The sequence below is a fragment of the Schistocerca serialis genome, chromosome 2 (genome assembly GCF_023864345.2).
Source record: "Schistocerca serialis cubense isolate TAMUIC-IGC-003099 chromosome 2, iqSchSeri2.2, whole genome shotgun sequence".
In the NCBI taxonomy this organism is placed as follows: Eukaryota; Metazoa; Arthropoda; class Insecta; order Orthoptera; family Acrididae; genus Schistocerca; species Schistocerca serialis.
Genome location: NC_064639.1, coordinates 755952420 through 755978880, shown reverse-complemented (window position 1 = coordinate 755978880; position 26461 = coordinate 755952420). Strand labels below are relative to the sequence as shown.

Sequence of the window (26461 nt, the reverse complement as noted above, 5' to 3'; positions counted from 1 at the left end):
TCTCTGTCAGAATCTGCTTAGCAAAGTCAGCCCTTTGCAGCACAGCGGGTACTGATAAGACTTCGCAATTTTGGATGAAAATGTGTGAACAATGTTTCTCGGTATTGTTCAGTATGTTTATAAGTTGGGCGAACGGCTACCAAGATCTGAATAGGTAGAAGCAGGAGGCTTTGAACAGTAGTTATTTGTTTTTGGTTGCAAGAAACATTACATGGCTGACAGTACAGTCTGAGGTAGGCACTGTTGTCTGCTGTGTTACTGTTTTGACTTCACTATTTCGTACTGTTTCCTTTCTTTGTGATGAGTGTATGTAATTGTTGCAGTTAGGATCTTTACTAGACATGTGGATACAGAAGACGACTTCATAGCCGGCCGCGGTGACTGTGCGGTTCTAGACGCTGCAGTCCGGAACCGCGGGACTGCTACGGTCACAGGTTCGAATCCTGCCTCGGGCATGGATGTGTGTGATGTCCTTAGGTTAGTCAGGTTTAAGTAGCTCTAAGTTCTAGGGGACTGATGACCTAAGGGACTGATGACCTAAGATGTTAAGTCCCATAGTGCTCAGAGCCATTTGAACGACTTCATAACCGATTCCGAACAACTTTTATGTGAGTGTTACCTCTGTGCGTGACGCATGACCTCTGCTTCCGCAGAAGCATGAAGCACAGATTAAGTGCTTGTACTGCGAGACGCAGGCGGAGTTTGTTCCCTCCTCCCTCCTGCCCGATCTCATCGCCCTCCACCGCACGCCAATCAATCTTTTAGCAGAGCTTATCACGCCGCGGCGATCTGTGTGGTGGCTGGAATTGCATCTTCCTCTCCCCGCAACCACGTCTGGAAATCAGCCAACTTACAATTAACACACTGTATGCAATCTGGGACGTGTCTGTGCAGCAGTTCTTTGGACAGATTTCCTCGGATATTGCTCTGGTGACATTTTCAGGACAACTACATTCGGCCTTGGGCCAGTGTTCCCCGCTAGAGAATCAGCCACGCTGCTAGTCCGTTCGAATTTGACGAAGAGCTTGCTAACGATTCTCCTATCAGGTCCTTTAGAGCATTAAATCGTGTTTCAAAACTGCTCCTTGATGCCGTATTACTGTGTTCTAATTTGTAGTATTCCACAACCAGAAACAGTGGAACACCGGATTCACTCTATACCTTCAGTACACTGACCACCTTTCATGTTTTAACGGTGGAAAAGATCGCTCTGGGTGTCAGTAACTATTTTACGGACTATAAGACGCACTTTTTTCTTCGAAAAATTGCCTCCAAACTTCAGGTGCGTCTTATACTCGAAATAAGTATAAAAATGTCCAGTGTTTGATTTAAAATTCCCGCCAAGTTTAAAAATGGCCATATATTCGATACCGCTGGAAACCTGTCTCTATCTGGTAACAATGGATTCAACTGGTAGCAGCAGAGCACCGATGCGACGAACATGAGTTGCGGGAGGAATTCACAAGCTTGCTAACACTGTCTTCCTCCCGCCCCGCCATTACAGCCTATGATGCGTCATTGCAGTCCAGTTGCCAGTGGACTTCAATTGGAAGTGATCTGTGTTATTGGTAACAGATAACTGATAAGAACTCGCAGGGTACTAGAGAAAGATGTAGAAGAAGACAAATTGGAATACATCCAGTAAACAGTTGAGGACGTTAGTTGTAAGTGCTGTTCTGACGTGAAAAGATTGGCACAGGAGAGGAATTAGTGGCGGATGCATCAAACCAGTGAGAAGACTGACGACACAAAAATGTAAAAAAAAAGAATACAAGATGATATAGACAATATTTCTAGGCGGTGTGACCAGTGGCAGTGCTCCAAATGTAGACAAATGTAAGTTCATGCAGGTGAGCAGGAAAAAGAATCCCGTAATGTTCGAATACAGCATTGCTAGTGTGCTGCTTGCTGCAGTCTCATCGCGTTAATATATGGTTCAAATGGCTCTGAGCACTATGGGACTTTACATCTGAGGTCATCAGACTAACCTAAGGACATCACACACATCCATGCCCGAGGCAGGATTCAAACCTGCGCCTTAGCGGTCGCGCGGTTCCAGACTGAAGCGCTTAGAACCGCTCGGCCACAACGGCCGGCACATGGCGTTAATATTGAGGTGTAATGTTGAAAAGCTGTCTGAAACGGAACGAGTACGTAAGGTCGGAAGTAGGAGAGGCGAATGGTCGACCTCGGCTTGTTGAGAGAATTTGAGAGAGAACGTGTACGCAACACTAGTGTGACCCATTGTTGAGCACTGCTCGAGTGTTTTGAATCCCCACCAGATCGGATTAAAGGAAGATGTCGAAGCATTGTGGAAACGAACCGCTAGATTTGTTACCGATAGGTTCGATCAACACAGATTTTTACGGAAACGCTTCGTGAGCTCAAATGGAAATCCCAGGAGTGAAGACGACGTTCTTTTCGAGGAAAACGATTGAGAAAATTTAGACGACCGGCACCTGAAGCTGACTGCAGAATTATTCTGCTACCGCAAATGTTCACTTCGCGAAAGGCCACGAAGGTGACAGAAATAAGGGTTCGTCTGGAGGCATATAGTTAGTCATTTTTCCTTCGCTCTGTTTGCGAGTGACACAAGAAAGAAAATGAGTGGTAGTGGTACAAGGTACCTTCTGCCATGCACCATACAGTGGCTTGCGGAATATGTATGTAGATGTAAGTTGGAACAAAAAAAAAGAAGAATTACCGATACAAATATAATATTTCATTAAGTGATGTTTGTTTATTTGTCACATGAATTTGGTTTGTAATTATCATCACGATATACATCACAGATTAGGCGCAGTTGCCTGTTACGATACATAGTTCACATTATTGTTGGTTGCATCAGCTTCTTCGCTCTAGTTGACATACAAGAGCTTTCTGAAAGATCCATTTCAAAAAATATTTTAAATTTTACTATTCGTGGAAAAGACGCTGATTCTACAAAAATATATTTCACCCAGCAGAATTCTACACAGTGTGCCCGAAACACTCCAGGCACTTCTTGCTGTTGGGTTCAAAGGCGATGCTTCAAAGGCGACTATCGAGTGAGGTTGCACAGCGGTTAATAGAGGTGGATTTGCGTCCTTGAACATGGATCACATCACTACGACCCGCAGGCAGGATCCGGCCCGTGACATCATTTCATCCTGCCCACCTCCCCCCCCCATCTCCACTCCCCCCCCCTCCCCGAAGGCACTTGAATTTGCTTGATCAAACGTATCGTATGGAACACGAGACTTATTTGACCTACCGATGGAGTTACTAGGATTACATACATCCTTTAAACCGGACCTTTCAGTTTCTGCAGTAGAGTTAAAGTATTGTAAACCACTCAGATTCCCTTCAGAATTTTTCGAGCAACCTAACGGCCATTCACCAACAGAACCTCCGTTTCTACGGCAGCAATTCCAGCGTTCCATCTCTAAATTTCGTCCGTCGCCAGCATCTCGACGTACAGACCTAAATATGTTTGTACATAAGGACCTACAGAAGTGTTCTCATGTCATGCTGCGTACAGACTCTGTCAAATCAGCGTTACAAACACCGTACACGAGCACCTACCTAATACTGACACGGAATGAATACACAGAATTGAGAGTGACATTCTTCTGTTCCCGCATCCGTTTGATTGTTACTTTTATAATGTGCCAGTTAAAATACAGTTGCAGCTCATTGGTCTGCAAGCAAATGACTTCTTGAGAGACAAGTACAGAGAAGGAAAACTTGTTGAATTTTATCGCTACTTACCCTTTGTTGAGTTTCCGAAACGGAAGAAATTTGCCGATGGTATGGCAGCAGTGTTTGGAACAACTTCTGTCTGAGGGCAAACATTTTCAAAAATGAAGTATGTGAAGACAGAGCATCGAACGAGATTGGCTGAGGAACATATGACAGCCTCTCTTGATTGGATGCAGCAATACCAAATCAAACATTGATAATACCTCGTAAGTCAAACGTCGGTTTCGCAAATCTCACTAAAGTCTTTCGTGCTTAGTCTGAGAGATTCGGCTTAGTGTACACTAGGTTTGATGGATCGTTTTGCTAACGTCACTTTCTTTAGCAAATAAATGTGTTGGGTCCTTGTTTTCTGTGCATTGCGTGCCTCTCACCCATGATTAACACGGAATGTTGAACTTAGTTTTTCGTCTTTTTTCCCCAGAGCATTCGTCCTGGCTTGCAAGTATTGTACAGAACTATGATGCAGCTCGCGCTCCACGTTTTGTGGAAAACGTTTGGTGACCTCTATTCCAGAGGAACATGCTTCAAACCCTCTTGCACCGCCCATGAGATTCCAGTAGGGAATCTGAGTAACCTTGTCCATCCAATTCCAAATCGTTACCACAGTGCGGTAAGTATCTTTTTGTCTACAATATTTTCTAAAACTCCTATGTCCAGTTTTCAATCTATCAAAACTAATGCGCCAGACGAGCAAAAACTGCTCTAGACGATACCATCAGTTTGTTAGAATTTCGCTGTCACCCCCTCCCAGCTAAACACGACTGTCCAGGCATCTGGCAGGCCCACACGTACCCATAAGAGTTCGTCAACATATATCGTGATTCGTCGCTCCACATAACATTTTTCTACTGCCAAAGCCAATGGCGACGCAGTTTTCTGCGCTCGAAACGATGCTGCATATTCGTTGTTGTAATAAGTTGCTTCTGCGAAGCAGCATAACCAATTAAAGATCGTTCTTTCCTGAGCTGCACTCAAAGTAGTCCTCAGCAGCTGATAATGATGTCAGTGCAGCACAGCAGAGTGCAGAACAAGTCGACGGCCCCTATCGGTCAACTGTTAGCTCTGGCAGAGCGACGATTGGATTAAGTGCTTCTATGAAGTTTCCACTTCACATTTGGTCTTCAACAGTGAAGCTGGATTCTTGTAATCGCTACGAAATGTTTATGGTCCGCTGCAACCACGCCCCTTTCGAGATCACTCAACTCTTCTCATTAACTCGTTCTCACGGAAAACACTCCCGCGCCTTGAAGCATTGTACCCACACATACGTATTCTCTGTAGCTCAAGTTTACGTTACACAAACCAAGTACAGTTGCATGCCAGGAGCCTTCTGAACTCGCAATGTAGATTTCGTATGCGGTCGCCATACATTCGTGAAGTGCCTTCACACCACAGTTGTCTACAATTTTCCTTTTCAGCATTGACGACAAGTTATTCGAAGTTTGAATCACTAATGAAGCAGTCTGCATCTACATCTTCAGGACTGCTCTGCAGTTCACACTTAACTGCCTGGTAGAGGGATCTTCGAACTGTTATTTCTCTACCGTTCCACTCTCTTAGCGTGAGGGAAAATTGAATACTTAAATCTTTCTCTACAAGCTCTGACTTCCTTTGTTTTATTTTGACGATAATTTCTCCCTGCGTAGGTTAGCGACAGTAAAATAGTTTCACATTCAGAAGAGAAAATTGATGATGGAAATTTTGTGAAAAGATCTCGCCGCAACGAGTGTCATCCCAACTCGCTTATCATATCTATGACACTCTCTGACCTATTTCGCGATAATACAAAACGAGCTGCCTTTCTTTGAACTTTTTCGATGTTCTACGTCAATCCAGTACTTTAGCATAGGACGAACAAGCATAGTGTAGGCCGTATCTTTACCAGATCTGTCTCGTGAATACCTTAACTCCTCAAAGAAGCTTCATTACAGTTGGCTGGATTCTTACTTTGCTCTTCGCTTTTCTTATTCAAGTTGGGATACAGATGTAGAAACGGAATGTATGAAATATCGTACAAGACAGCCCTGCAGTCGGTAAATAAAGCTGAAAGACGATTCGAGCAGCCGCGCAGTTCACGAGATACCAGTGTCGAAGGCCAGCAGACATCTGCGACGTCAACGTAGCGGTACAGCGTCCTTGTACAGAATACTAGCAGATATGAGACTATCGCTCACTAGTCTTTGTTCGCAGTGCAGCGTGGTTGGCAATGAAATAATCACATTGTCCCATAAACGTGAACAGTTTCTATGTCTTTTGGTTCTCTTTCGAGACGCCTTAAGAGAACAGTGCCGACTGAAACATGTATCGCCAATTTCGTTCGTATTCGATGAGGAAATTTCGTAAAATAAAGTGAAGTAACATAATCGTCGTAAATATTCAAGTTTCCTTCCGAAGTTAATCTCGAAGTGTGCACGAGACAGAAGATGAGCTCATCCCGTAAAACATTTCTCACTTTTATTACAACAGCGTGCAGTACCTCCACGATCCCTGATAACAGCTGTCACTCGCTGTGGTACGGACGCGACCTTCCTAGACGCTGGAGATATAAACGTAGAAAAATGCTCACCGCTAAAAGTCGTTCAAAACGACCAGATTCCGTGATTGTTCGGAGCGGTGTTGGACGCAGGTGCGGAGATTATCAGTTGCGTTAAAATCCGGACTGTGAGCAGGCCATCCCAGTTCACTGACTATTCCTTAATGCGTTAGTTGGTTTACAGCGGAGGACGCGAAAATAGTTGACTCGAGACTGTGAATAACACGGATTTCGTTGAGTGGCGAACTGCGAAACAAGTAGCCGAGCAGTTCGATGTAGCCCTATTGTCTGCCCAGTCAAAGCACCCATTTTCGCGCAGTTAAAACTCCGCCACAGCTTCAAAGAGCCTCCTCCTCCTCCTTGCAGAAGTCGTCAGACGTATTCCTCTCGCAAGACTCTTGGCGTCCACAATAAGCGCTATGAAAAAGGAAGAAAAGAAAATTAACGTTTAACGTCTCGTCGACAATGATGTTTTTAGAGACTGAGCACAGACTCGGGTTACTTTTTTCTTTCTTCTTTTAGAATGTGGAAGGAAATCGGCAGTGCCCCTTCAAAGGAAACATCACGGCATTTGTCTGGAGCGATTTAGGAAAATCACGAAAAACCTAGATCTGGACGGTCGGACGCGGTTTTGAGCCGTCGTCTTCCGGAATGTGAGTCGTGTGTGCTAACCACTGCTTTACCTCGCTCGTTACTGAGGACTACGAGGTGAAATATTCATTTACGTCACAAATACGATTATTTTATCACGGTTCCAGACCACCTCGATTCATTGGCACTCTAAACGTGCAGTAGTAGATAAATATACCTTGCTGCTGCAAACGTTCAAAAGAAGCAATTCCCTCCAGATCGTCCATTTGGAAACACGTTTGGAAGAACCACTGTTGGCTTCTTACGGCTTTTCTCGCATCTTAGCGAATCAATTTCAACCACAAGTGACGTGCTTTCGTCTCAGAGCCTCACGATCGTTTCTCGACCTGTGTTCCTTGTAGACCGGAATCCTGTCACCTCTGGTAAACCGGTACTAACAGTACGCGTTGACTGACGTGCACAATCCGCTGCTTCCATCAGAGGCAGTCATTTAGTACACACAAAGGTAATCACCTCTTTGTCACTGTTTCACATTAGACTCGTGACTGTTGTTTCATACAGACAGGAAATGTTCTGTACCACTATAGTTTACACTCAGAACGTTAGTGCAAGCGGTTCCTCGAATTTTCACTTCTTTCAGAGCTTTTAGCAGATGTTTGAAACTGTGGCTTCGTCACTACATTATGTTTAGTGAACTTTTATCCCAAATGTTAGAAATAAGTGTAGTTACGTCTGACCAGATTCAGTATAATATCACCTCCTGTAACGAGTGCTGCCATTTTGGAGTTCTGAAATAATCGTGTCTAGTAGTATCAGACATACCTTATAATACATGTTATATAAACTTGACTTTAGTGTCTACACGAATTTTCATATAGACGAAAATAAAAACTGCCATATATCAACAGTACAGGTTTAAAGCTATTTGGCAGTAGAACTAACGTTTATCTGGTGATACCATCACGAACGTTATCTAATAAACCCAAATGTACCGGCAGACGCCGAGCCGAGCGGACGCGCCAGCAGCGGTAGCAGGGCAGCATTTGTGTGATACACAGTAATTTAACTTAGTTTCTGTTTCTTTTTTTTCACGTGCCTCTGTGCTAATGTGTAGAGTATTGGTTAGCAAATTACTATAAGTTTTTATTTTTGCGTAAATCTTGGTGCATATCCTTGTGTACGGCGGCTTCCTAGTGTGATTTTCCCGCCGCCGGACCGTCAAGCCAAGCTACTAAATTAAATTTCGTGCTGGTAGGCAGCGTATACACACATCAGAAAAAGGTTGCATCATCCCGGTTCCCAGGACTCCTGAAGATAGACATTGATTGTGGATATTGTATCATTACACAGTCCCTTTAACTGTTCAGAGATGTCACTAAACCCGCCCAAAGATATAAACAACCACGCATGAGCAGCGCCTATTAGACGGAGGGGATCCGACAGTCGATCAGTTCCAGCCATTCCACGAGGAAGGAGGTACGCGACTCGTGTTGTCTGTAGTTCAACCATGCCTAGACGGTAAATACTGCGGTTCGATCGCGTCCACATTGTTGCTTTGTGCCAGGAAAGGGGTTTCAACATGTGGAGTGTCCAGGCGTCTCAGAGTGAACCAAAGCGATGATGTTCGGACATGGGGGAGATACAGAGAGACGGGAACTGTCTATGACATGCCTCGCTCAGGCCGCCCAAGGGCTACTACTGCAGTGGATGACCGCTACCTACGGATTATGTCTCGGAGGAACCCTGACAGCAATGCCACCATGTCAAATAATGCTTTTCGTGCAGCCACAGGACGTCACATTACGACTCAAACTTCGCGCATTAGGGTGCATCATGCGCAACTTCCCGACTTCCATGTCTAGGTCCATCTATGCAACCACGACACCAAGCAGCGCGGTGCAGATGGGCCCAACACCATGCCGAATGGACTGCTCAGGATTGGCATCATGTTCTCTTCACCGATGACTGTCGCATGTGCGTTCAACCAGACAATCGTCGGAGGTGTGTTTGGAGGCATCCTGGTCAGGCTGAGTGCCTTAGACACACCGTCTAGCGAGTACAGCAAGATGAAGGTTCCCTGCTGTTTTGGGGTGGCACTATATGAGGCCGACGTATGCCGCTGGTGGTCATGGAAGGCGCCGTAACGGCTGTACGATACGTGAATGCCATCCTCCGACCGATAGTGCAACCATATCGGCAGCACATTGACGAGGCATTCGTCTTCATGGGCGACATTTCACAGCGATGGGTTCGCCTGTAACTGGGTGGAAGGCGTGGAGGGCAGGTCGCGCGGCTGTGATGATCACTCTGATCCTGCACAGGTTGCCTCTCCTGTTGGGCCAGCGGCCGATTTTCCTACACAGTGCAAAGGGTGGGTATGCTTGCCATTGGGCGCTCCAATGTTAGGAGGGTGATGGAGCTCCTCAGGGAAACAGCAGGCAAGGCGGGAAAGAATGCCAGTGTGTATTCAGTATGTTTGCCGGAAGTCTCGTACGTGATGTGGAAGAGGCCCTGCCAGCAGCTATCGAGCGCGCTGGTTGCAACCAACTGGATATAGTGGCACATGTCGGCACGAATGACGTCTGCCGCTTGGATTCTGAGGGCATCCTCGGATGCTTTCGGCGGATGGCTGATTTGGTGAGGGCAACTAGCATTGCATTCGGAGTGCAGGCTAAGCTGTCTCTCTGTAGCATAGTACCCAGGCTTGATCGCGGTCCCCTGGTTTGGAGCAGCGTGGAAGGTCTAAGGCAGAGGTTCAGACGACTCTGTGACGGTATCGGATGCGAATTTCTCGACCTCCGCTGTCGGGTACAGAGTTGTAAGGTTCCCCTTAACAGGTTAGGCGTGCACTAGACGCAGGAAGCGGCTACTGGGGTAGCGGAGTATGTGTAACGTGCACATAGGGCTTTTTTTAGGTTAGAAAAACCCTCCCTTGGGATTTGCCTGATAAATTACCCACAATGTCGTCAGAGAATGTTCGTCCTCACAGCTCAGAGAAAAAAGGTTACTATGATTTTAATAAACTGCAGGAGCATCTAACCAAAGGTCTCAGAATTTGTATCGCTTACTGAAGGCTATAATGCACAGGTAGTGTTAGGAACAGAAAGTTGCCTGAAACCAGACGTTAATGACAAGGAAACCCTAAGTTCAGACTGTAATATTTATAGTAACGATAGGTTAGTCGCCAGTGGTGGCGGCATGTTCATGACAATAAAGAATTCGATAAAATTTAGCAAGGCTACCACGGATTCCTATTTTGAATTAATCTGGGTGAAGTTAAGTATCAAAGATCAGTAAAACATGGTAATAAGTTGCTTTTATAGACCGCCTGAGTCAGGAACCCAAGTGGTAGAGCGCTTCAGACAGAGCTTGCAGAACATCATTACTATTTTTCTTGATCATGCTGTTACAATAGGGGGTGACTTCAACTTGCCATTTATACTCGTACATTGCGAGAGTTATGCTGTCAAAACTCGTGCCAGAGACAGGCATTCGTGTGACACTGTTCTGGATGTCTTGCCCGAAAATTACTTTGAGCAGATAGTTAGAGAGCCAAATAATGAGGGGTAATGTCTTAGACCTCCTGGCAACAAACAGACCTAAACTTCTCGAATGAGTTAACTTAGATAACGGTGTCAGTGATCATCTGTGATCGCATCTATGACAACGGGTCTGACAAAGAATGTTAAGAAAGGTAGGAAGAATGGCTCTGAGCACTATGGGACTCAACATCTGAGGTCATCAGTCCCCTAGAACTTAGAACTACTTAAACATAACTAACCTAAGGACATCACACACATCCATGCCCGAGGCAGGATTCGAACCTGCGACCGTAGCAGTCTCGCGGTTCCTGACTGAAGCGCCTAGAACCGCACGGCCACCGCGGCCGGCGGTAGGAAGATATTCTGGCTTAGCAACAGTGACACAATACAAATTTCAGAGTATCTGAGCGGTCAGCGTCAATAATATGAGGACGAATACGTGGAAAACGGTTGGAAAAAATTCCAAGGTATCGTGCAATATGATCTAGAGAAGTATGTTCCAAGTAAGGCCTTAAGGGATGGGAAGGGCCCACCACGATTTAATAGCCGTGTACAAAAATTGGTACGTAATCAAAGAGAACTTCATCTCGGATTCAAGAGAAGTATAAGCCTAGTTGACAAATAAAAGCTGAACGAAGCAAAAATGATCGTAAGGAGAGCAATGAGAGAAGCGTTCAATGGTTTTGAAAGTGAAACTTTGTAAACCGATCTGAGTAAGAACCCTAAGAGGTTTTGGTCGTATGTAAAATCAGTAAGTGCGCCAAAATCCTCTATTCATTCACTCGGTGACCGTAGTGGCACCGAAACAGAAGATAACAGACAGAAGGCCGAAATACTGAAAATACTGAGTTCGGTCTTCCGAAATTGTTTCATCGCCGAAGATCCTAACACGATCCCCTCTTTCAATAGTAGAACGAACGTCTAAATGGCTGATATTTAGATAACCGACCGCGGAACAGAAAAACAACTACAGTCGATTAGTAGTAGAAAGGCGTCACGACCAGATGAGATACCTACAAGATTTTACAAAAATTATACGAAATAACTTGCCCCTCTTCTAGTAGTAATTTATCGAAGACCATTGAGCAACTTGAAGAAAGCGCAGGTCATTCCTGTTTTTAGGAAAATTTTGGAAATTTGTGGGAAGATCCTATGGGACCAAACAGCTGAGGTCATCGGTCCCTAACCTTACTCACTACTTAATCTAACTTAAATAACTTATCCTGAGCTCAACACACACACCCATGCCAGAGGGAGGATTCGAACCTCCAACGGGGGAAGCCGCGCGAACCGTGACAAGCCGCCCTTGACCACGCGGCTACCCCGCGCGGCTCCTGTTTTTAGGAAGGACCGTAGGACAGATGCACACAATTATAGTTCTATATCGTTGACGTCAATCTGTTGTAAAATTAAGGAACAAGTTTTATGCTCAAGAAATATGACGTTCTTGGAGAAGGAAAATTTCCTCTATAAAAATCAACATGGATTCCACAAAAGGGAGACCCTGCGAAACTCAGCTCGCTCTGTTCCTCCATGAGATCCACAGCGCCGTAGACAATGCAATTCAGGTTGAAGCCGTGTTCCTTGACTTTAGTGAAAAAAAATACGATCAGGAAGCAGACTGCAGTTAAATGGTATGATACTGGTAAAATGCAACACGTCAGTAAAGAAGATTGTCTACAAAACAGTCATGCAATTCATCATAGAATATTGCTCATGTGGCATCACGTATTGATACCATCCCAGGGGCGTCAAAGTTGGTAACGCAATTATAAGTTTTCATCAGACGCCGATAGCAGTCGTGCGGAATCCAGCGGAGCCAATGGAGCACACCCTCTGAGCCACGCCTTCAACGTCTCGGTACTACGAGAGCCCTCTGGACGGCCAGCAACAGCCAGACGGTCACTCACACTCGAAGCCTCTTCGCTGCGTGACGCTATGCAGATGCCTCCTAATTGCAGCTCATCTTCTTGTTGTGATATGCGTCAGCACTCCAACCATCAATGGTTGGAGTGGTGACACATTATCTGCGAATCCAGTAATTCTGGCAATTGATGGGTTATGCATGGGGATCGTATCAACTGGTACCGCATCAAAACAGCCTGCAAATGACGCAATCAAGCGTTGAAACTGGTAGCGACAAAATAAAATAAAATCATAAGGACGGCTGTAGGTGTTTTTGTTTTTTGTCACGATAGTATCGGCCGTCGTCCCAGAGACCTCCTGCTAAAAGGATGGACATACAAAAACCCCAAGAATTTGGTTTGGTGCAGTGCTGTAGTCTAACACCTCTTCTTTTTCCACTGAAGCGCCAAAAAAACTTGTATAGGCATGCGTATTCAAATACAGAGACACGTAAACAGGCAGAATACAACGCTGCGCGGCAATCCTGATTTAGGTTTTCCGTGATTTCCCTAAATCGCTCTAGGCAAATGTTGGGATGGTTCCTTTCAAAGGGCACGGCCGACTTCCTTTCCTAATCCGATGAGACCGATGACCTCGCTGTCTGGTCTCTTCCCCCAAAACAACAACCCAACAACAACAACGCTGCGGTCGGCAACGCCTATATATGACAAAAAGCGTCTGGCGCAGATGTTAGATCGGCTACTGCCGCTACAATGGCAGGTTATCAAGATTTAAGTGAGTTTGAACTTGGTGTTATAGTCGGCGCACGAGCGATGGGATACAGCATCTCCGAGGTAGCGATGAAGTGGGTATTTTCCCGTACGATCATTTCACGAGTGTCCCGTGAATATCAGGAATCCGTAAAACATCAAATCTCCGACATTGCTACGACCGGAAAAGATGCTGCAGGAACGGGACCAACGACGACTGAAGAGAATCGTTCAACGTGACAGAATTGCAGCCCTTCCGCAGTTTGCAGCAGATTTCAATGCTGGGATATCAACAAGTGTCAGCGTGCGAACCATTCAACGAAACTTCATCGATATGGGCTTTCGGAGCCGAAGACCCACTCGTGTACCCTTTATGACTGCACGACACGAAGCTTTACGCCTCTCCTGGGTCCATCAACACCGACGTTGGAATGTTGATGATTGGAAACATGTTGTCTGATCGGACGAGTCTCGTTTGAAATTGTATCGAGCAGATGGACGTATACAGGTATGGAGACAACCTAATGAATCCATGGACCCTGCATGTCAGCTGAGGAGTGTTCAAGCTGGTGGAGGCTCTGTAATGATGTTGGACGTGTGCAGTTGGAGTGATATGGGATCCCTGATACGACTCTGACAGATGACACGTACATAAGAATTCTGTCTGATCACATGCATCCATTGTGCATTCCGACGGACTTGGTCGGTTCCAGCAGGACAGTGCGACACCCGACACGTCCAGAATTGCTACAGAGGGGCTCCAGGAACACTGTTCTGAGTTTAAACACTTCCGCTGGCCACCAAACTCCCCAGACATGAACATTATTGAGCAGATCTGGGATACCTTGCAACGTGCTGCTCAGATGAGATCTCCACCCCCTCGTACTCTTAAGAATTTATGGACAGCCCTGCAGGATTAATGGTGTCAATTCCCTCCAGCGCTACTTCAGACATTAGTGAGTCCATGCCACGTCGTGCTGCGGCACTTCTGTGTGCTCGCGGGTGCCCTACACGATATTAGGCAGGTGTACGAGTTTCTTTGGCTCTTCAGTGTATTTACAACTTTCTTGAGGCCTCTCTGCTACGAAGGTGGAATGCGCATAGTTGCGTTTTTTCTAGATTAGATCGCAGGTTATAATATTCATAGAGTTCCTAAAAGTACACAGAGCCTCTGTCAGTTTTGTTTTAACCTCTTCAAATGTTCTTCCTTGAGCAGTATTGTAGTGACGTCTGGACACATGATTCTTTTTACTTCCGGCTGGTTTGGCTGGTGGTTTGTGCAAATGTTATACACACTAGGATAAAGAACACTCTCATGTGGCAATCCATTCTTTTGGTTTCTCCATCTACTTTTCTTCTCTTTGACAGTTGTGTAGAATAATCGATTCTGCAATATTCCTCTTAACATGTAAGTCAGTCTAACGTCCTTTGTTATTTCATAGACTTTCGTGAGGAGTCGCTGGTGGTTTATTCTATCATTCGCAGGACAGTAGCAGTTATCAATTTCCTTTCAAAACCGTCTTCAATGTGTTGAGTCAGATTTAGTATTTCATTGCAGTAAGCTTTCCCTGGTCTGAATCCAGCTTGTTCAGGGGTAAGTGTTGTATAGATTTTGATAGCTATTCTTGATAAATCATTCTTCCAAATAACTTGTATAGGTGGCAGGTTAAGGAAACAGGATGGAGCTTCCGCGAATGATTGCTGTAGAGGGAACACAATCTGGCATAACCTGGAAACGTCGAACTAGTATCAATGGCTAATCCTACTAGCAACGGGAAACGGAGGAAAATGGTTGAAAATTCACTATCCAAGTGCAGCCAAAGTGCTGAAACTGCCAGATACTCATGAGGAACACTGGAAATGAGTATACTCTTTAAGGTTAGGCCTTTTGTTTCATTCGGCTTTTCAAGTGAAGCTTATCCCTCATCTGTGGCTCTTTTATGACCACTGTAAAGAAGGGTCGTTAAAGCGTATAAAAGAACAAAGTCCAGTCACTCCCAGGCGACAGCAGTAGTTATTTAACGCCGTGTGCAGCAGCAGCGGTATCTCAAGAAGCTGAGAAAGAAACATATCGTGTTTCCTGTTCATTCATTGAGCGCGTTACGCTGTTACTGCCGTCCGGGATGGCGCGAGTGACGTATAATTATTAGTACATGCAGTCTTTTAGTTCGAGTTTCTCAACTCTCTAACACATCGCAAAAAGCATTGTCAATGTGAAGAGAAGAATCTGATGTTCTCACAGCCCAGAAGCCACTACAGCATTTATTCCGTAAGTTTTTAAGGAAAAACTGAAGTTATTCAGGAATAGTCGGAGGCCATGTTGAAGGCGGATCTACAGATCTGTTTGTCAAAGAACGCTGATTCCTACAAGTCGCGGCAACTGAAAGATACTGACGAGTATGTAGATTTCTGTGTCAAATGTGAAGAAATTCAGCCAGAGTGCACGGAGGGAAGTTCCACAGAATTTTTGTTAGAGTTTTGAAAATATGCTTGGTACAAAAGAAGTAACGTCAGTACAGAATGTGATTATCTAAGACAGCAACACAGCACGCCCAGCGATATGTGGAGCTGTCGATGACGGCGTCTAAAGGGCACCAACAGGAATAGCTACCCAACTTCTTCTAAAGCTGCACTCGGTCACATTCTTTGGAGTCTTGTAGCACCATTACTATACGGTATAGAGAAATGACCCTGTGAATTACGTCGAAAGGTCCATGAGGCTGTTCGCGACTGTCCTGTAGTGCACAGACAAGTCGTAAAATTGGAAAACTGTAGAGAAATGGAGGAACACCTGCAGAGAACCGACGCTCGTTGCAGAGGTTGGCAGTTGTTCCTCAACGTAAATGTTACATACAGCGCATAAACAGAAGGAAAGACCCTTTATTGTCTGATTGCACTGATGCCCAACAATCACTGGAACCAATGAAGGGGAGAAGAAAGATTAAGAGTTTAGCGACTCGTCGACAACGAGATCGTTACAGACTTGAGTTTCGGAAGGATGCGGGAAGAAAATCAGCCGTGCTCTATTTAAAGGAACCATACTGGAATTGGCTAAAGAGATTCAGGGAAATTGCAAGATACCTGAGATTGGATAAGTGAAACGACTACATAACACTCTTTTATTCAGAAATGTAACAAAAGCGAGCATGGGCTGCTGGGGACACAGTGACAATTGTAATAAACATTCAGATAAAACAGATACACGTCTTACAAAATTTGATTTTATAACCGGTTTCATTCGTCAGACGAGAGATTCATCAGATAATCATTGCCCTGTTGGCAGCACATCAGGGAGTTATAAGTACCGTTCGGCTACTCAGTCAAACACAAAGTGCTGTGAACTGGGTCTTGTCACAAGATACGGGATATTTAGTTCTGATGTTTTGATTGGAAAACGATTAACTATAATAAATCTATCAAAGGCGATCATGACATCCCTTCTCTTTCTACATAAATTAAAGTCGCTTTTTCGCGCCCGTCTGTATATGAGGGCTAATCTCAGGAACTGCTGCAGAGATTTTGGTACGATTTTCACTAACAAATACACTACTGACGAGGTACGTTTTTGTATATAATTTACAAATGTTTCGTACAAATTGTCTGAATTATGATGAATTACAGTAATGCTGTGAAAATGATACCATTGTCACCTAGCAAAAAGCTGCCATCTCGAGAGACCAGAAGTGGTTTGAGAGTGCAGCAAGCATGACCAAATTCTCATTTGACTTGGTGATCTAGCAGTAGAGCATGTGACTGGAAACCGAGTGGCTGTGACATCGAATCTCAGCTGCATGATATTTTTCACTCTGCCTCTTAATCTAGTGTTCACGTGTCAGTGATGTGGAGACTCGCAAGAAACAAAATGTGGCTCGGAATCACTTTACACTGTAGCTCCCCTTTCCGAAGCTGGGTAACTGATTAGGGACATACACATCGCCTGAGAGACACCCAATTGGTTGCAGTCATTTCAGGACAACAGCATAGCGAAAAAAACATGGGAATCCAGAACATTTGGTTTTCAATTCTTTGCACGTGAAGTAAAATGTTTTCCGAAAATCTACTTCAGCATGAAATGGAACTTTGTTTCGTTTATACAGGTGTCTGAAAAAGAACTCCCTAGTTTTAAGAAAAAATGTAATGGGGAAATTAATGAAAAATTTTATCAATGAGTACATATCATGAAAGAGAATTCCTTAGAGTGTTGTTTAATGTTATTAGACGTCAGCGTGGGATCCATTTGTTGCCCTGCACACGCCGAGGCGGTATTCCACTTCTCGCCACGTATTCACCAACATTTCAGGCGTAACTGTCCCAACCGCCACGACGATTCTTTGCCGTAAATGACTGACGTCTCTGATCTTTTCACTGTACACAACATTTTTAAGTGGCCCCAAAGAAAAAAGTCCAGTGGGGTTAAGTGTGGGCTTCGTGGTGGCGGAGGTATTGGGCCAGCCCTGCCTATCCACCTCCTTGGAGAGCGAGTGTCAAGAGCCGCACGCCTCAATATCGTCAATTTGGGGAAAGATGTACTCTGTCAACGTCTCACAGTAAACGTCCCCATTTATTGTTTTTTCTACAAAAATAAAAGAACCAATCACACGATCTTCCATCAAACAGCACCAGACGTTAATTTTGGGAGAGTCACGTTGAAGCTGAATAACTTCCTGTGGATGCTGTGCCTCCTTCCCCCCCCCCCCCTCCCCCCACACACACAAATTCTGCCGTTATGACGATCAACGGCATGAAATGTAGCCTCATCAGAAAAGAGAATCTTTTTTAAAAATCATAATTCTGTGTAGAAAGTCAACAGCAAACTCATACCTTTCGATTTTATCAGTAGGTTTTATTTGATGTAACAGTTGAAATCTGTAGGCGCGCAACTGAAGTCTTTTATGCACAACATCATACACTGTACTTTTAGGCACTCCTAATTGTAGACTTCGTCTGGCCAATGACTTCTTCGGGTTCCGAACACACGAAACAGGGATCTGTTCAACATCTCCAGAAGTTCTCGGTCTATCTGGTGATTTTCTTTTTAAAACACTACTGGTTTCCTTGAAAGACTTTGCCAGTAACGGATAGTTTTTGCTGTAGGTGGTTCACCACCATACTGAAGTCTAAAATTATGTTGAACTGTTATAACTGACTCAGTTTTCACAAGCCAAATAACGCACTGCGCTTTCTGTTGCGGAGTACACATTGTTGGTGGGTTGCTCTGCACCGTGCTGGACGCACGCCTGGACTGAACTGAGGGAACAGAGGAAAAAAGCAGCACTGGTGCTGTCTCAAATTCAAGCAGACTTTCCAACTACAGGGGAGCCAAACTTCGAGAGTTGATGAATCAAACACCACAAACTAGAATGGTATATGTCACTTTGTACAGATTGTAGGACACATTAAAACTAGGGAGTTCTTTTTCAAACACCCTGAACGAAAGTTTTGCAACAGCGCAGCAGATGATTCAGCTTTTAGCTTTCTGCTTTTGTTGAGTCAAACATAGATGCGAACACGATTCTTAGCGTTGTAGGATGGAAGATATTGTTTGTTTGGACACATTAAAATTATACAAAAGACTGTAGTTGGAGTCACGAACGATGGCGGTTGGGTTTAGGCTTCTTCTGTGCACTTACGTCACGTATTCTCCGACAGCCAATGAGCATTCGGTAGTGTTCTGAGCGCTCTGCTGTAAGTGCCGTAGCCAACGCCAGCATTAAACGTGTTTAGTGAATTTCGATTCCATTTGTTGCGAGTTATTGTCGTTGATTATGGTGGTAAGTGATAAATTCTGCATAAGCAAGCGAGAGACATAGTTTGCAGGATATACGCTTTTTTCTAGTAGAAAGCACGCGCTTGTGCGTACCGCAGTTGTCGCTTGGAATCGTTAACAATGCAATCCCCGTCTGCGCCTCGACATGTGCGAACCGCGATCGTTCGTGGATCGGACTACAGTGAACGAATCTCACTGGTTAGAACGAGATTTACGCCTTTTAAAGATCATAAAGACGTGAGTTCGATAAAGACACGAGTTCGATCTTCTTGAATGGCGTCCAGATGAATTAGCAAAATATCGAATTACTTCAACAGATGGTAGAAGAACGTAATTCGAAATATTACGACGATTTCAGACTGCCAGTTTCTGCTTCCCTTTGGATCAGCTCTCACAATTCACACTCTTAATTCATTGTAAATTCTTCGAACAACTGGCAGTGAGTTATTCAACTTGTGAGTATCATAATAAATATGACCGTCAACATCGGGCTATGATATGAGACTTACAATCTGAAATAATCGAAGTTTTGAACCATTAGTTTCCCTGCAGTCGTTTGAGAACAACTGCATAGCGAAAAACATGCGAATGCAAAATGTGCGGTGTTTTGTATTTTGCGCCACAAGTAAAACTTTTTCCGAAAAAGTACTTCAGCAACTTGGCTTCGTTTACATTCAGTACGTTCTCTCAGCAGCGCAGCAGATGACTCTTCTTCCAATTTTCTGATTTCCCTGAATCAAACCCATTTCTTTCTATAGATAACACGATTCTTAGCGTGGCATTGCGGAGAAGTCTGCCATAAAGAGCCCACGACAGAGAACCGTAGCAATGAGTCTCGACACTGCATCACATGGCTTATTAAGCTTTCCGAGAAAAGTGCTGTAGCACGAGCTAAACATGTACATGATGCAAGTTTTTCCTTTATTTTGTTCTTTTAATTTGTGCCGTCTCAGCCAGCCTCCGATACGTGTTGAATCGCTCTCACCCACATATACGCCCTTGATTTGCATACAATATTGACGTTGATGATAAGCTTATTCCTTACATCACGATATGCCCCCGTCATTGCCATGAGATGTCACTCTAAACGCCAATTCATTATGGAACACGTAACATTCAGGCCTCCAGACAACTTTCCGGACACGCGCTGCTTACATCGGGCAAGTTATATGAATGTGACGATATTCATTTACTTACCGTTGTTCTCGGAATTTTATTTATAAGGCTACGCACTGGCCCATAAACGCGTGGCTCAAAAGTCGTTTGGTTGTACGTAATGCTACCCGTGCGAAAGCGGGCTGGAACGCTAGTTTATGAATAAAACAGTGCACTGCTAATAGATTTCATCCTTCAGTTTATAGTGTCGAATTGCATTGAAAAGCACGTAAAACTAGTCGTGAGAAAATCAAATGCCAGTCTGAGATTCATATGAAGAACCCTCAGGGAATTTAGTCCACCCATGAATGAGATAGTTTACAAGACCCACGTTCGACTGATACCTGAGTATTGGCCCTCAGTCTGGGACTGTAACCAGGTAAAATTGACAAAGGAAGCAGAGGCCACCCAGAGAAGGGCAGTGCTTTTCGTCAAATGTTCGTTCACAAAGCCCACGCTCACTAAACTCCAGTGTCACTCACTACAAGAGATACGCTGTGCACCACTGTGCGGTTTACCGTTAAAAACCCGAGACCGTACCTTCCTAGAAAAATCAACCAACATATCCTCTTCCGTCCAAGGGTACTCACACGTGGAGGTGGAGAATTCAAGTCGTAAAATTAACAAACTGTTTTTACCAACTCAAGACCTTTAAGACACGTTTATGTAGGTTGCATAGTTTCGATTTTTATCGCTTGATCGCACCGCTCTCCGCTTGCAGTGCCACTTCGAAGTTACGATTCAGCAGAATGGGGAAGAATGCCTCTAAATGTAGCTATGAAGGGTGCGCTTCATGCAAAAGAACGGTATACAAGAAGTGAAACATATTTACATGTACTTAAAAACTACTGCTTTTAAGACCTCCATGAACAAAAATATTAACATGTGCTACAAAATATTTTTTTCTTCTACTGGTTGAAACCTGAAGCACCTGAAATATTTTAGAAAAAAATAAAAATTAAAACAATGTAATTTAGAATACAACTACCTGTAACAACAATAAAACAAATGATGAAAACTTTTTTTCCTTATTTTGTTACAAGGGCTGAAGACGATATAGCAATCTCGTACACATATCTCACCAAGAAACAGTGCAGGTAAAATAAAGAGATTCAAGCCCTTACGTACGCTTCCCACAATTGTTCTTCCCATGTGCCATTCACGACACGACTGCTATAGGAAAGATGGAATGGGGGCGGGAAGGGGAGGGGGGGGGGCGGGGGAGAACGGATAGTGATATCGGTATACAAAGTACCCTCCGCTTTACGCCGCGAAATGACTTGGGTGTTAGAAATCTACAGGACAGCAAACTGATATCATCGTCTCGCATCGGGGTCCTTGGCTTTCCAAAGCTGAACCTTTCAAATTCCGAACTTGTGGTCAGCAAATGTTGAATCAATCTTTGAAAAACAGAAGACGATCTTTGAAAAACACAAGACGGTCTAATTAACAACCTGGAAAGCTGTATCTGAAATAACCCTGCCCCAGTATGTCAAATTCCTTTCATTGTTCTTTGTCTGACAAATCATACTTCGACGCGATTCAACCCAGTTGTCTATGCTGATTTCCTGTTTCACTGGCAGAGTATCAGCTGCCGTCTTACTCTGATTGTGAAGCATACCGGATTATCTACACGGTCTAATCATATTAATGTGACCACCACCTATGTTAGACATCAACGTGTAGTAACCACTCACAGACGATAGGTGGCAGCACTAGCTGTGGAGAGTATGTAAAGCGCGGCGGTGGGCGCGGAGAACAGTGCAGTCGAGTTACCTGAGGTACGAAAGGGCACGATCATTGGCTTTCGTGCCAAGGGTGGAAATGTTTCCGAAGCGGCTGAGTTTGTAAACTGTTCGCATGTTGCCGCGGAAGTATACCGTACACGGCAAAATGGCGCCATCCAAAACCGCCGCCGAAGCGACTATGGTGCACCACGGGCCATAGATGACAGTGGTAAGCGATGGCTAAGTAGATGTGTACGGACAAACAGACGCAGAACTGTTGAGCAACTGACCACCCAGATACCCCAATTGGCTACCAGCAGTGTCTCCCCAACGACCTTTCAGCGAACATTGCTGCGAATGGGCTTCCGCAGCAGGTGCCTGATTCATCCACCCATGCTAACCGCTGTTAATCGGCGATGAAGGCTGTACGTTCAGTTCCGCAACTGGACGTCCACCGATTGGGGATAGGTGGGCTTTTCAGATGTACAGTAGAGCGTTGATTATCCGAACTTCGGTCAACCGAACGACCACTTAACCGAACTGTGTACTCACTCGCACCTGTTACTCTCCCACCCTACCTTCCATCATCCCCCTCACTTCCAAACCAAGATTCCCACAGTAGTCGCCGCACTGGGCCACCGCTGGCGGAACATTGCTTCTAATGGGGCCTTCACAAGGCGCTGCTGACCGGCCAAGCCGCCAGTCGCTGTGTTTCAACAATCAGCACACTTCTGTCGGCTCGGCACTGGCAGTAGAAGTAGCGGCAGTATCAAAGCTGTTCACAGCAACAGCTGCGCCAGCTTAGAGATGAGGCGTGCCGTTCCGCGCCGTTTGAAGGATTGCGCGCCCCAAGAAGAGCTTCTCACGGTGCAGTCACCTTCTGTTCTCTGTTACGACCACTTATATGCTGCTGCGTGAAGACTTGAACTTGATACAAAATGCTTAAACGTTAACGTGTCGTCCTTTCTATGAGGGGCAAGTACGAGATTATTAAAAGGTTAGAAGAAGGTGAATAAATTTACTGTACAGTACTTGTTTTGGGCAAATAAACATGTACAGTTCGATTATCCGAACAAACCAGTTTTCCGAACACCCACGTCCCCCAATTACTTCGGATAATCGACGCTCTACTGTATCACGTTTTATGATCCGTCGGACAGATGGCTGTTGGATCGTCGGAAGCGTCTAGGACGGAGGAGGGAGCATTACGGCCTTTGGAATGTTTTCTTCGCATTCCGTGAGTGAGCTCGTCATTCTGGAAGGCACAATGGATCAACGAAAGTATGCATCTATCCTTAGGGGCCATTCCCACCCCTACATGCAGTTTATTAAATTACCTTTAGTTCACGTCTATGGTCACAAATTTTTTGCCATCAGACTACCGGTTTCGGTCTATAATGATAATCTTCAGATATGTTTTATAAAAACATGCCCTAATATACTGAGCCATAATGGCATCGTCAAATGCTAAACACAAAATCAGCACCAGCATCGTCAAATATATATAAATAGTATGAACATCTTGTCAGATGCTCTACATCTACATCTACAAATATACTCCGCTAGACACCAAGCGGTGTGTGGCGGAGGGCACAATTCGCCCCAAAGTCATATTTCCCCCCCTCTGTTCCACTCGCGGATCGCGCGAGGGAAAAACGAATGTCTGAACGCCTGAGTACGAGCTCTTATTTCCCTTATCTTTGAATGGTGATCGTTGCGCGATTTGAAAGTTGGTGGTAATAATATATGCTCTACATTCTCGGTGAAAATCGGATTTTGGAATTTAGTGAGCAGCCCCTTCCGTTTAGCACGCCGTCTATCTGCAAGTGTGTCCCACTTCAAACTTTCTATGAGATTTGTAACGCTCTCGCGATAGCTAAATGTACTAGTCACGAATCTTGCCGCTCTTCTTTGGACCTTCTCAATCTCTTGAATCAGACCCAACTGGTAAGGGTTCCATACAGACGAACAATACTCCACGACTGGACGAACTAACGTATTGTAAGCTTTTTCCTTTGTTGAAGGACTGCATCGCTTCAGGGTTCTGCCAATAAACCACAATCTAGAGTTCGTCTTACCCGCTACTTGTGTAATCTGATCATTCCATTTGAGATCATTTCGAATAGTCACACCCAGATACTGTTCAAAATAAACTGCCGTGTAGTAGCCACACCATAAAATGTTTGTCTTACAGTTTCGCCAGATGTCAGCAGCGAACATTTTGTGGCTACTGTACTGCAGTTTATTTTGAACAGTAGTGCTGATGACAAGGTGACTCTTGTATATACTATTATTTATATATATTTGACGATGCTGGCATTGATTTTGTGTACAGCATTTGACGATGCCACCATGGCTCCAGTATATTAGGACATGTTTTTATAAAACAGTTCGGAAGATGATCATTATAGACCGAAACCGATAGTCTGGTGACAAGAAATTTATGACCATAGACGTGAACTGAAGGAAATTTATCCTACATTCGGGTCACTGTTCAATTCGCGACCATGCCGCAGCTTGTGATACAGTTTGTTTCCCCTCAGCACGATGACATCTACCAGCAGGACAAGGCAACGTGTCACACAGCTCGCAGTGTACGTGCGTCATGCGAAGAGCACCAGGATGAGTGTACCGTACTCACCTGGCCACCAGACTCTCCGGGTTTAAACCCAGTCGAGAATGTGTACAACCAGTTCGATCGAGCTCTTCGCGACTTGGATCCTCAAACGAGAAAACCTAACGCAGCTGGCCACAGTACTGGATTCAGCGTGGCTTCGCATCCCTATCGGTACCTTCCAGAGCCACACTGACCCTCTTTCTGTACTTCTCGCAGGAATCCATTCTGCAAAAGATTATTCAGGCGTTTGACAGGTGATCACGTTAATGTGACTGGACAGTGTTACCGACTGTGACATCTGCATTGAATTTAGTCTTCAAGAGTTAAACTTGTTCACTCATTGTTTTCGTGTTTCGTTTCTGCTCATTTAACAAAAGTTCTGATTCTACGCTGCATTAACTGTTTTCCCTGTACTAGGAGTTTTATTCTTGATTTCTGTTTCTTAGAGGTTTTGGTTATATAACATTAAAGATTATCTTATTGCTAGTCAGCGACTGTACAATCTACGTGTCAACACATTTCTTTTTTAATCGTTGAAACAGGAACGGTAACAATTACTCAGTTTTTTCTCGGATTGAACGACATTAATGAATGGTTATTTTAATTGATGTCGTAGTCAGAGAAAATGATAAAAATATTTCCCGAAATTTAGTTTTCTAATGCGGGGAAGGATGAGACACACAGGATTATTTGTAAGTATCTTTGTGGTGTCAGGAGGCGAGTGAGCAAAACCTAAAGGTCGCAAGCTCTGATTTCTCTTACTTTATCACGATGGTCATTTTTTCCCTCTGCAGGTGGGAGTCAACAGAATATTTGGCATTCGAAGGAAAAAAATTGGTGCTTCATATTTGGTGAAAATATCTCGCCGCAACGAAAAGATGCCTTTGTTTTAGTTATTGCCGTAAGTGAGTCTTTAGCAGATTTTTTGCATTTCCAAAGTATCCTGCCAATTAAACAGTCTTTCATTCGTCTTCCCCAGACCATTTTGTGTGCGATAGTTCCAATTTAAGTAGTTCGCAACTGTAATCCTTAGGTATTTAGATGAATGGGCAACCTTTTAATTTGTGTCATTTGTCGTTTAACCGAAACTTGCCGGAATTTTTTAGTACTCATGCGAAGGGCCTCACACATTTCATTACCCGGGGCCAACTGCCAATTTTCGCACCGCTCAGATACCTTGCCTAAATCCTTTTTAATTGGTTTTGACGTTCTGATGACTTTACTTGATTGTAAAAGAAAGCATCATCTGCAAATAACCTAAGAGTATTGCTCAGATTGTCTCCTAAATGGTTAGTACAGATTTAGAACAACACAGAACATATAATGCTTCCTTGGGCAACCCTAGATATAACTTCAGTTTTATTTGTTACTTTCTGTTGATTTCCATCAGTTTATAATCCAAGTCTGGGTGCAGAAATTGTCCGTCTGACCACATAAGATAATTATGTCTCAGGTCACATGCTATTTGTCAATTTTTCTGATTCAGCATGTAACTCAGGTCGTAACTGCATGGCTCAACTTATGAATCAGAAATAAAATTGTAGTCGTCGTGCGACTAGGGCCTCCCGTCTGGTAGACCGTTCGCAAGGTGCAAGTCTTTCGAACTGACGCCACTTCGGCGACTTGCGCGTCGATGGGGATGAAATGATGTTGATTAGGACAACACAACACCCAGTGCCTGAGCAGAGAAAATCTCCGACCCAGCCGGGAATCGAAACCGGACCCTTAGGATTCACAGTCTGTCGCGCTGACCACGCCCCTAGCGGGAGCGAACATAAAATTGTAGTGCTAACTTAGTTTCGAACCGGCATGTTAGATTTTTACCACTTTACAACGAATCAGTCAAGCCGCCAATTCGGTTTGCGTGTTCTTCTTTGAGAGGAACGGTATGTACATGTATAATTAGTAGCAGCTGTGTAGGCTTCCGCACGAAGTTATCAAACAACCTGTCAGAAGACGCCCACGAATGTCAAGGACACATCCAAACAGAACAAATCAGACTACTGGCAGCATCTACGGACTGGCAGCACAGACACTTTTCACACATTTTGGAATTTTTTTCTGTAAATCATTCATCGATCACTCGGGATCACTTTTCTGCTGGTTCTACAGACGTTTTGAAAAACGTTGGTAGTAGAGTCAAATGTTTCCCTCAAAAGTTTCGGAATGAAAT

At 44.4% G+C, this 26461-nt stretch overlaps 1 protein-coding gene across 1 annotated transcript in view; it reads right to left on the bottom strand.

The window, feature by feature from the left end:
• Window positions 1-26461, bottom strand: part of LOC126457953 (multiple inositol polyphosphate phosphatase 1) — a 311376-nt gene that overhangs the window by 264612 nt on the left and 20303 nt on the right. The gene's annotated exons all lie outside the window — the stretch shown is intronic.